Below are 12154 nucleotides of genomic sequence, written 5' to 3' on the forward strand. Positions count from 1 at the left end.
TATGAGGAACGGCTAAGGGAGCTGGGCATGTTTAGCCTGGAGAAGAGGAGGTTAAGGGGTGATATGATAGCCATGTTCAAATATATAAAAGGATGTCATATAGAGGAGGGAGAAAGGTTGCTTTCTGCTGCTCCAGAGAAGCGGACACGGAACAATGGATCCAAACTACAAGAAAGAAGATTCCACCTAATAATTAGGAAGAACTTCCTGACAGTAAGAGCTGTTCGACAGTGGAATTTGCTGCCCAGGAGTGTGGTGGAGTCTCCTACTTTGGAGGTCTTTAAGCAGAGGCTTGACAACCATATGTCAGGAGTGCTCTGATGGTGTTTCCTGCTTGGCAGGGGGTTGGACTCGATGGCCCTTGTGGTCTCTTCCAACTCTATGATTCTATGATTCTAATGCCTCCCTAGTAAAATCCAATTTCCCTCTTGTACTTTGGCAAAAATAAATTATCGTGGCACCTACTGTGCTTTTAAGCACAAATACAAACTGCAGTAAAAATTTGTCCGAAGCTTAGAAGGGTCACAAAGTGCATTTGGTCCCCCCAAACTCCCGAATACTTATTTTGATTATAACTTTGAGACAATGAAAAGTGTTTGCTTCTGTCAGGGAGCTGACAGCCAGTCAAACTCACGCGTGTCTTTCTACCAGCTTCATACCTGATATGTGTAGTAACAGCACTCTGTCTGCTTTGATAAAATCAGAGGGGCTTTAAGTTGCTGAAGTATCTGAGCATTTATGACAATCATCTGGCTTTTGATTTGTTTGCCTGAAGATGGCAGATTTCACAAGAGACATGAAAGGTTTCAGAGTGGCTGGAAAGTCACTTTTGATGAAATCATTCCTGGCCCCAGGGGCTGCATTCTTGAGAATTTGGGCATTTTGAGGATCAGTGTCCTCTGATGATTTTTTGGCAAGTTTACACCAGTGCGGAGAAACCCATCTGGAACAAAGGAGTCGAGTAAACATACACGAACGTGAGGAGAACAAAGCTGGCACAGAAGCCACATGGAATTTCATTTAAGGAAGCAAAATAACTTCTCCATTCATGGCCCTGGCGAGAGCACCAGCAAAAACAATGAAGCCCAAGGAACATTGCAACATTACTAAAAAAACCTTCAGACAATGTAATATTCATGTCAGAATTCATGTGCACTCAGGTCCTATTGTGGGTCTTCCTAAGAATGCAGTTCTCTGTACTCCTACACGATGCAGAAAGACCAGCACTAAAAAGCAGTGCAAATCTGAAACAAACACTCAGCTGATGGGGTGACAACTGGAAGTCCAGCTCCCTTCCTCACCAGCCTCACCCCCACCCCACCCCTAGTAAGGGATCTCAATTTTGTTGTTGTTTAGTCGTGTCTGACTCTTCGTGACTCCATGGACCAGAGCAGGCCAGGCACTCCTGTCTTCCACTGCCTCCCGCAGTTTGGTCAAACTCATGCTGGTAGCTTTGAGAACACTGTCCAACCATCTCGTCCTCTGTCGTCCCCTTCTCCTTGTGCCCTCCACCTTTCCCAACATCAGGGTCTTTTCCAGGGAGTCTTCTCTTCTCATGAGGTGGCCAAAGTATTGGAGCCTCAGCTTCACGATCTGTCCTTCCAGTGAGCACTCAGGGCTGATCTCCTTAAGAATGGATAGGTTTGATCTTCTTGCAGTCCACAGGACTCTCAAGAGTCTCCTCCAGCACCATAATCCAAAAGCATCCATTATTCGGCGATCAGCGTTCTTTATGGTCCAGCTCTCACTTCTATACATCACTACTGGGAAAACCATGGCTTTAACTATACGGACCTTTGTCGGCAAGGTGATGTCTCTGCTTTTTAAGATGCTGTCTAGGTTTGTCATTGCTTTTCTCCCAAGAAGCAGGGATCTCAAAACCGATAGTTAAAATCAAGAAGATGAAAGCCCTAGTCTCAATACTAAGGCGTTTAGGCAAGTTGCCATATCATTACGCAAGAGGTGAACAGTTTTAGAGACAGAACTTAGCTTGGCTTGGTTCCCCTTGGAAGATCACTGGAGAAGCACAGTTTTGCAATTGTTAACGTTATTGGTGGAGAACATGCTTTTCGTGCAAAAGGTCCCAGGTGTGCTTCTATGGCTGAGCTGAGTCTGGAAGCCAGGGAACCCAGAATCAAAACCCAGCAGAACTCTCCATTTTGTTTTACAATTTGGGAAATAGACACCTCTTGCCTCTTCCTGCTGGCGCTTTCCTCCACTCCACCCCACCCCACCCCCGCCGGACATGCATGTGCCAACAAGGATTTTGCCTCTTGCATGGCCGCCTTCTTAAGATACACATCAGTTTCTTATTAAAGGGCATTGCATCATTTAAATGTCAGAGGCCATATCATGCCACTTTTTTTCTTCTTCTTCAGCTGAGTCCTGGCAGCCCTCGAGGGAAACAAATGCATCAGAGTAAGGCCTCAGAACAGAGTTGTCAGTGGAGCTCAGCCCACTGGAAAACCAAGCTGAGAACCACAGAACACAAGGGGCACTTGTTTGCCCAGAGCCCAGCACATCAGTTTCACTGTTTCTGGACCTTGGGAGCCCTGTGTTCGCTTTGCCACATTTCCCCCAGTGCCGCAGTGAAGACAGCATTCAGCGTGGTTCAAAATAGTAAAAGCTGAGGTATTCCAGTTTCTTCATGTAAAAACACTCAGCTGCCTCTCAGCCATTAAATGAATGAACAGCAAAGACTGTCCGCATAAACATCCAGCCAAAAGAAACCTCGGAGGCCGTGCGGAGGCTACTGCTTCATACAATCTGGGTCATGTTTCCCAAATGCAAATATTACCCTTGGCACAAGCCAGCCTTTACTTCATGAGTTATGTGGCATTTTCTTGTTGCTATATTTGAGTTGGTGCAAGAAAAAGAAAAAGAGGCATAAATAGTTTTGGATTTTTTTATCAGAATAAGCCAGGACACAGCTTGTGCTGCAGAGAACTCCATGTTCTTTAAAGGTCCTAGCATTTCCATTACAGCTGCCCGGTCTTCAAAGAAAATCACACATCAGCTGAAAAAAACACATTCAAGAATGAACATCCCATTGGAGAATGACTTTCTTAATTCCTTTACAAGGGCATCAGCCCTTTGGATCCAGACTAGAATGTTTCATCAAGGGTTTTTTTTAAGTCTCTATCAAAAAGAAAAGAGATTCATACAACTCATCCTTTAGTCACACAGTTATTTCACATCTGTTGCCCTGCAATAACATCCACGTGTCCAATGGCAGGGATGGAGAGCCTGTGGCCCTCCAGATGTTGTTGAACTGATGGGAGTTTCTGTCCATCATTATCTGGAGAGGCCCAGATTCCACATCCCTGCCATTTGGAAATACCAACATCTCTGTGTCACGATCTCTCAGCCACATGGTACCTTCAAAACATTTTTGCACAGTTTTTCATAGCAGTTTTAGGGACAGCTCCTTTAACTTACAACTTCACAATTCAAGAAGGATATTGAGAAGCTGGAACGTGTGCAGAGGAAGGGAACCAAGATGATTAAGGGTCTGGAAACCAGGCCATATGAGGAACTGGAAGGAACTGGATATGCTTAGCCTGGAAAAGAGGCGACTGAGAGGAGATATGATAGCTATCTTCAAATATCTTAATGGTTGTCACATGGAAAATGGAGCAAGCTTGTTTCCTCCTGCTCTGGTTTCCCCAGTCACATTTGGCCCTAAGATCAAAACTGTTCACATAAGCGTTGGTCCCGCCAGCAACTTGATCTCAAACAGTGGATCCTTTGCTAGAGATTCTTGTTGCACCTCTTGTCCAACGTTTTGGCACAGGTACATTGCTCAATAAATACCATTCCGATGCTGTGGTGACCATTCTAGAATCGTCCACACGAGCACCAGCCTATCTGTCTCCTTTTCAGTGCAATGCAACCATTGCAAGCGACCAGCGCCACAATGGCTGAAGGTAGGATGGGAAGTGCTTGAGGGCAGGAGGAGGGAGGTTTAATATTTCTTCCCACTAGGAAATAGTGGCAGGGGTGGTGGTTTCTTTTATCAGATATATTATGCTGTTTAGTGTTTTATGAGCCATCCTTCTGCAAACGGCTTCTACAAATGTGCTCCAAGGGGAGCTAGAGCCTTGGATGAGCGCCATCTCATGTGGCTTGCCGAAGATTAAAATCTAAATGGACAAAATAAATACAGTCTCCAGCTCTCCTTATTGCGTATGAATGAACAGCCTCATTCAGGGTTTTTTAAAAATGCAATGCCCCCCCACAATCCATGCCAGAGAAGTTAAATGGAGAGAACGACTGCTTCCATTCTTATTTTCCTAAATGCACTGCGTATTTAGAGTGGAAGTCTGATGTCTATACAAAACCTTTAGGGTGAAATAATTGCTTTAAGATGAGGACAGATCTTATTGACAAGCATCTTTATAAGAGCACTTAATTGAGGGAAGGCACAGCACTTTGGCAGAGTGAATGTACGGGGAGATGGTGTTTTCAAAGCACCTTAGGGGAACAGGCTCCTGCTTTGTAAGACCAATAAGGGATAAACAAAGAGAGTAAGATCTATGGGTGTAGAGCAGGTGCAAGGGAAGCTTTGGCTCTCTGCTTGTTGCTGAACTGCAGCTCCCATCATCCCAGACCCATTGGCCCAATGGGTCATCACAGACCCATTGGCTATAATCTCAGGGACTCTACAGTCATTCTGTAGACTGAGCATGGATGAGCAGCCAGTGGCTTTCCAGATGATGTTGGACTCCAACATAGCCAATGGCCCAATATTATGAGAGTTGTAGTCTAACATCTGGAAGACTGCAGGCTCCCCGATTGTGCTCTAGGGTAACTGACATGAACAGCCAGGCATCTGTTAAATCAGCAGCATGAGAAGGGACATCTGAATGCTGAGAGGAGTCAGGCTCAGCGGATTAACAAGCGTAGAGGAAAGAGCCCAGTAAGGAGATGACCAGCAGCTAGATTCTGGGAACAGAAGATGGTGAAATGGTTGTGATGGGACAATCAAACCTAGAATCAAGGATCTGGTTACAAAGTAATACATAAGTGATAACGTTTGGGCTTCATTTCCTTCACTGTATTGGAAGTCCCTTTTTTTGAATTTCGGGCAATATATAGCTACTTCCGAAGTATACCTGTTATGGACAACTGAAAGGCTTTCTGTAAGCAGGACATGTTGGTTTGACTCATAAGTAGTCCATCACACAAGCAAAGCGTAAGCGATTTTCTACTACCATAACTGTCCACAGAAAACCAGCATATGGTTTATTACACACAGCACTTCTGTCCAGTATGGCAATGGGGGATGACAAATATTTGAAAACTCCAGATGTGGAACTAGGGTGGCCGCTTTTGCATTGCCAAGAAAGAGGAAAAGCATCAATGAAAAAGAGGGCATGGATTTGTATAAATTTTGGGCATGCTAATTCACGAAGAGTCGGACACGACTAAATGACTAAACAACAAAGTTAATACGTGCATATTTAGAAATAGAGAGTGGGGTTTAAATAGAAACAGGGTACCTAGTGGGCAAGACTATCAGCAAGAGACCTGTGTGTCTCCTCATCCTGCTCTCTGGGTGCTCATTGTTGATGGGCAACTTCTAGGCCTCCCCACTCTTATGTTTGCTTATCTTTAAACCAAACTTCAGTTGGGCAAGTACGGAGGACATATGAAAAGCATGTAAAGCGAGACATGTGGCCAACCTGTGTGGAACAAAGTCATCATCCATACAACCCTCACCCCATTTCCGTGAGCTAATAGAGATCCACTTCTTACATCCCCAGTCTTCCAGCTGTTACCCATTTGGAACTGTTTACATTTTTACAGCACTGAACTTGTACTAAGAGGCTGGCTTCTGGCCATCATGAACGGTTGCCAAATGATCTAAACTGTTTCTTTAAAGTCAGTAAACAGAGGTATTAGCATGCTATATAAAAGAGCAGGCACAGACTGGGATGCATCAGACTTCAAAACGGTTTTGGTGAACAGATTGAAGATGGGAGAATTCGCATGGCCTTCTTTTGTCCAATCAGCTGACGCCCCGCCCCACCCCACCCCCGGCTGCCACTTTACAGTGGAGCAAACGTGCATCCTGATCTCCTGTTCAAGGCACAGGATGGATAAGCATGCCTTGTACAAAACCCAAATGCCACCTTCAAAATGCTGCAAAAGGTTTCAGGGCAGCAGCAGAAGCAGCCGCCACCTGCATTGATTCATCTTACTTGTGTATATAAAGAGCATCAAAGTGTGATTTAATGAGTAAAAGCACATGGAGCCACAGATCAGGATTCTTTCATCCAGCCAGAAGGATCTGCCAAGTATGTACACTGTCCTTCCCCAGTCAGAAATTATTAAGAACTTTAGGTGATGGCAGTCATCTGCCCTCTGCAGACGACTGCCATCACCTCAAGAAATATATTTCATTAACTGTTCTTTGATCCTGCAAGCCATTGGCCATGTGGCATAATGAGCAGAGACACATGGTGCTCAAATCCAAGCTCTGCCACAATTCCACTGTCTTCTTTTCTCCATCTGGCCACAGTTATCCATGCTCTGGTAACATCCTGTCTGGCTTAATGCAACGTGTTATACATAGAGCCACCTTTGAAAAGGGGTTCAGATGCTTTAGATAGCCCGCAATGCAGCAGCCAAAGTCTCTGCTCTCTCTCCTTGTGTATCTCACCTGTTTTGACAGAACGTCACTGGCCGTCTACTTGCTTCTGGGTCCAATTCAAAGTGCTGGTACTTACCTTTAAAGCACCAGATTGCTTGAAGGATTGCCTCCTCCCATATCAGTCTGTCTGCACACTAAAATCATTGACTGATGCCCTCCTCCAAGCACGGTCTCTTTTGGAAAGGTGATGCTTGCATCTCCGGGGAACAGGGCTGTTTTGGTAGTGGCACCTCAGCTACTGAATACCTCTCCCAGTAAGGTATGTCCTGGCACCAGCTGTTCTCTAGGTGCCAGGCAAAACAATGAAAAATGACAATTCAGTCAAGCATTTAAAGAACATTTTAAATACCTTAAATATGTTAAACTCTTAAAGCCCGCTTGCTACATTTGATTTGTTTCTTGCTATTTGACCTGCTTTTAATTTCATGTTTGTAGTGAAACCATTGTCTAAAATCAGTTTTCGATAAATAAATGAAAATAGGCAACATGGAAGTATTAGAGACCTGCAAAGCAAGGTTGTTGGAAGAAGGTCCCAGCGCTGACCAAGACCATATGGCAGATTATTTGGAAAGAAAAAACTTTGCCACGAAGGAGTGTGTGATGGACCAAACTGCTGTGCCTCTTTGGCTAACGGGAAGAGTGGCAGCCACAGAGTTCATAACACAGCACACATACCATTCAAATAAGACATGACTAACAAAGAGCTGAGTGGGGCCTGTGATGGACACCTCTGAGGTCAAGGCCTTCTCCTATACCTGTCCAGTTTTTTAAGATATTCATCTGAGGTCTTTCTCTGGGTGCCTCAGCCTTCCAAATACCAGGCATGTGGCAAGCAGAGAAAAGGCCCTTTCTGTGTTGCTGCCACATCTGGAATGGCCTCCCCAGGATGGAACCTACATTTGTGTCATTTAAATGCCAACTTAAGGCTTTTGTGGTCTCCAGAACTATGGATGGGTTGCTACGACCTGATTTTTTAATTATTTTTTACCATTTCAGTGTTGACTGTACCATTAATCTCTGCTACTGTGCCTAACAGGAACAGCCGCTTCATTTAGGTTCTGTTTACGTTTTGTTTGTTTATAATATTTTGCTCTTAGGGTTATTTTATCATGTTGTGTTTTCAGTGGATCTTTATTACTTTATTTGTGATGAGCAGTTTTGTAATCAGAAAAATCACACATGTGCTTAACAACCAACCAACCAAGAATAAACAAGTCCCATTTCCTTGACATTCATTCTTGTGGACTTGGCCTAGTCATTGGCCTCATTTGGACAAGCAAATCTCAGTTTAATAAGCAGATATATAGATTACCACAGCTCAAGGGTAGAGCATCTGCTTTGCCTGCCGAGTGCCAGGTTAAATCCTGGCATCTCCAGGAAGATTAAAATGTCCCATGTCTGAAACCCTGGAGAGCTGCTGCCAGCCAGTGTCGACAGTGCTGAGAAAGGTGGACTAATGGTCTGACTCTGAAATCGCAGTTTCCTGTGTTGCTCCCATATGCAGCCACTTTGTCCCGCAAGCAGGAAGACAAGTCAGGAAGCCACAGCTAACCATATTTCCATTATGTTGAACTGGGAAGCTATGGTTAATGGCTTTCATACAAGCCAGTGTATAAAGACATGGTTTAAAATCTGGCTTCTGTATCATGTTTGGAGGCCATTAGCCATAGTTCCTGATTTGGATATAGCAGGATGTGATGGCTAATTGTGGCTTCCCATCTCGCATTTACCCACTCATGTGAAGGAACAAAGTAGGCATGTGTGGATATGTGAAGCTAATTTATATCAGTTTGTTAAGATGAGATTAGATCATCGTGAAAGGCCAGCAAAAAGGATAGATATTTCTTATTTTTAATGCCAGATAAAGGCGCATGTGGTGTTCTACCTCAGGTGCGCAGGGATGTCTGAGTGTGACATTTGCTTCTCTGTCTCAGGTATCGTAATGTCTTAGGCTGTAAATATTAACAAAGTTCTGGCTTCAGTTGTCCTTTCCTATTCCAGCAAACTCCCTGGGCACTGGCAACTCAATGCCATGTGAAGCAATTTACCCAGAATAGAGTTTGGTCACATTTTCCCACATCCAGACCAAAAATAGACCCGTCCCAACCGGGAAAGTCACAAAACTTGTTTATTTTGCCTCGCGACCAGAATGTAAAACCGTATCGTCAATTTCATTCCCCACACCTCCACTTTTTCTTTTTTCTGTGTTAGGCTTGATCAACGTTCCCGCACTCCGGAGCACAGAAGTGAGCAATGGGCATTGCCAAATCAAATTTCTATTTCAGACCATTTAGAAGGGTGGTCAATTAATTAAATGTTTGAATCATTGTGTTAAAAAAAAAAGAGTCAGATTACAATAATGAATAGCTCTACTTTAATGAATGGTAGATAATACAGAAAAGAGAACATAATAAATTGAAAGAAATGACAACAACCAAGTGTGTTGTTTGTTCAGAATGTAACACTGCTCTCTTTGCCTGGAATTTGCTTGGAAGGGCCACATGTAGAAGCCTCATCTTTCCAATGTTTATTTTCACTACCAAATATCATCACCACTCCTCTCTCTAAAATAAAGGCCCCTTATAGCAAGAAGTGGCTCACAGTTGGAAATGGGACTTGTATTCCTGAAGGGCTAGTGCCTTGCAGAGGTGCAATGTTTATTTTCCATAGGGAGAAAGCTTTCGCCCACCCCCACAGACACCCATCTGGGCAAGGCCCTGTGTAAACAAAAGGAGCAAGAAAGCAATTGCGCCCTTGGCAAAAGTTACATGTCAGAACCTGGTGACTCAAAAGCTTTGGCCCGGTGCAGCTTTGAAATGGTTTCTTGCACAGATCTGCTTAACATTCTGGTCGTCTGTGAGGTATTATGAAGACATGGTACAGAAGGAAGTTCTACAGAATTCAGTGGGGCTTACTCCCATGTAAGTGGGTATAGGCTTGCTGCCTAACACCATGCTGTGGTGATCACACAGGGTCCCCGGACGTTTGACGGTCTTTTGATCCCTGTGCCACCACTGTGATTGCTTCCCTGCTGCCACCAACCCGTTTCTCTCGGGTACACACGGAGTCCACACAGTTGTTAACATTAAACCAAATAAACAAGTTTATTTTATAAGCATTAACAAATTTATGGTTTCAGATAATTTTTCTTGTCAGTTTCTTAATCTTAGTTTCTTTACCGGCCAATACCTTCCTAATAACTTCTAACTGATTATCCCAACTGTCTGACTCCTCTTAACAGATTCTCTCACTCTCTCACATCAAACTATCCTAACCCACAGACTTTTTTATCCTCCCTCTCTCTTCTCTAACACCCGACTGACTCCTTAACAACACTAAATCTAACTCTAACTCCTCCCCTTGGGTTCCCACTTGCCAATCACTTCACACTCATTTAACCCTTTCCTTATGACCCAGCATGATGTCACATGATGTCACACCCAGGATGCCACACATGCACTCATGCATTCACTTGCAGTCCCAGAGATCTTCCAAATCCCTATCCTTACTTCCTGCCCTACATCTTTGAGAGTTGGAAATCAAGGATTTATACAACGGTGGCTGTGCACTAGTGAAATGCGCAGGCACATATCCTCCAACATTTCTCCAATGAAAATAGGGACATCCTAGGCACCAAATTGTCCTCCGTCCTGTCTACCTACTGCAAGTTCTCTATGCCTTCTTATCCAGAGGGTCCCCCAACTCTTAGGAACCACCTTTTAGGTGAGACAGGGGCTGCAGTGATTAAGAGGGATCAGTGGACATTGGGTGCTCTCTCTCGTACAAGCAGAAGTGCTTCACATTAAGGAAAATCCAGCATTGGATAAAACCCTATGAAAGTAGATGGGAGGGAGGAATAGCCAGGGAAATCTGCGATCAAAGGCAAGGAAGGTTAGCTCCTTGCTTTCTCGGTGTTACAGCATCATTGTTCTTCCATATTTTTTAATACATATATATACACATTTTTTATAAGCAGACCTCCATGCATCAAGGACCATCTACACTGAGCTGGCAGGGAAATGATGTGTTATAAACATGAATTAAAGTGGCCATTAAATTTCCTCTTCAATAGGAATTCGTTTTAAGCTTGTCTTTGCTTATGAATTATTTACAAAGAATGCTGTTTAAACTTTTGCTCTGTATGCTTTCTCATAACCTAAGGCAGATTGCCTAATGCAATTTCTATCCTGTTCCTCTTTTTTAAAAAGCTGACCTTAAGATGGCTACTAATTATTATTGTGGAAGGAAGCAAGAGGGACATCAAATTTCCAGGACAGGCACATATCCCTAATCTGATTTTTACCTATAATCAAATAACCTACGATCAATTCTGAAATATATGTTATGCTTATATTATTATTATTAATTATTATTATTATTATTATTATTCCATTTATTACATGCCCTTTCCCTAATGTAATAGGGTGAATTACAACAATTAAAACTCAACATTGAATTCTTTCTGCCCTGTCCCCCTTTCTACAGACACCCATTAAAGTCCTCAGGGTGCATCACTGTATTGACACTTAATTTCATCTGCCCTTTTGGAAGACCATGAAGTTGAACTGGGTCATCGTGGGACAGTCAGTTCATTCAGCTAGCATCACTATTGATATTTGAAAGTGATAATAAGAAGTTACCATAGAAAGATAACTTAATACAAACCCAGCACCTGTAGGCACAATGCACCCATGAAGACAGCTCTCATTTAGAAAAAGTAAGTCTCTAGCCCTCCTAGGATGTTATGGGGTAAAGTGTGGAGGTACCTTTTAAGTGATTCATGTAAAATGAGTGTGGTGTGGTTCCTGGTACGTTACTGAGGAATGCTCCATGATAGTCATGGACACCAATAGGATTAGTCAGAGTGTATGTGAAAGAGACCTTCATAATGAGGACCAGCTGGACACAGCTGATTTCCAAACTGTAAGCAAACAGTCACTTGGGGTGGTAGTCTCTCTCATTTTGGGTTCTGTCCTGCTTCCCATGGCAGCCATTTTGTGTTATGCCGCACTCTGCAGCAGCCATCTTGTGTTATGTGTGCCCCCAGGACTATCAAAATTCAAAACATGACCATTATCCAAGAAGGTTGGTGGTCCCTGGGTTAACCTTTATGATTGCTGCAAAACAATTAATTTGCAGGTCAACTTGAAAGAAGCATATGGGGTTGACCTTGACTTCAGAGAACAGTAGTATTGTTTCATTACCTTTAAAAGCAAAGGAAGACAGACTGTTGGCACCACCAGACAAGCAAGGAAAGGCTTATTGAGTTAATAAGGCATAGCATGCTTGGGACTGTGTGATTATGCATTGGGTTGTACTCAGTGTCGGAATAGGGGGGTTGAAAAGCCAGCTGGCTCGGCCCCAGCTGGAGTGTCGCCCCTCAGCCTTGCTGCTGAGGAGATCCATAGACCTCTGCTCCGAAATGCATCAGTGACTCAAGCTTGCAGACTTGAGCACACTATACTCAGCAGTGTAAGCTGTGCAACAGAAGAGGCTTGA

Source organism: Podarcis liolepis (assembly GCF_965112155.1).
Source record: "Podarcis liolepis genome assembly, chromosome: 3".
Lineage (NCBI taxonomy): Eukaryota > Metazoa > Chordata > Lepidosauria > Squamata > Lacertidae > Podarcis > Podarcis liolepis.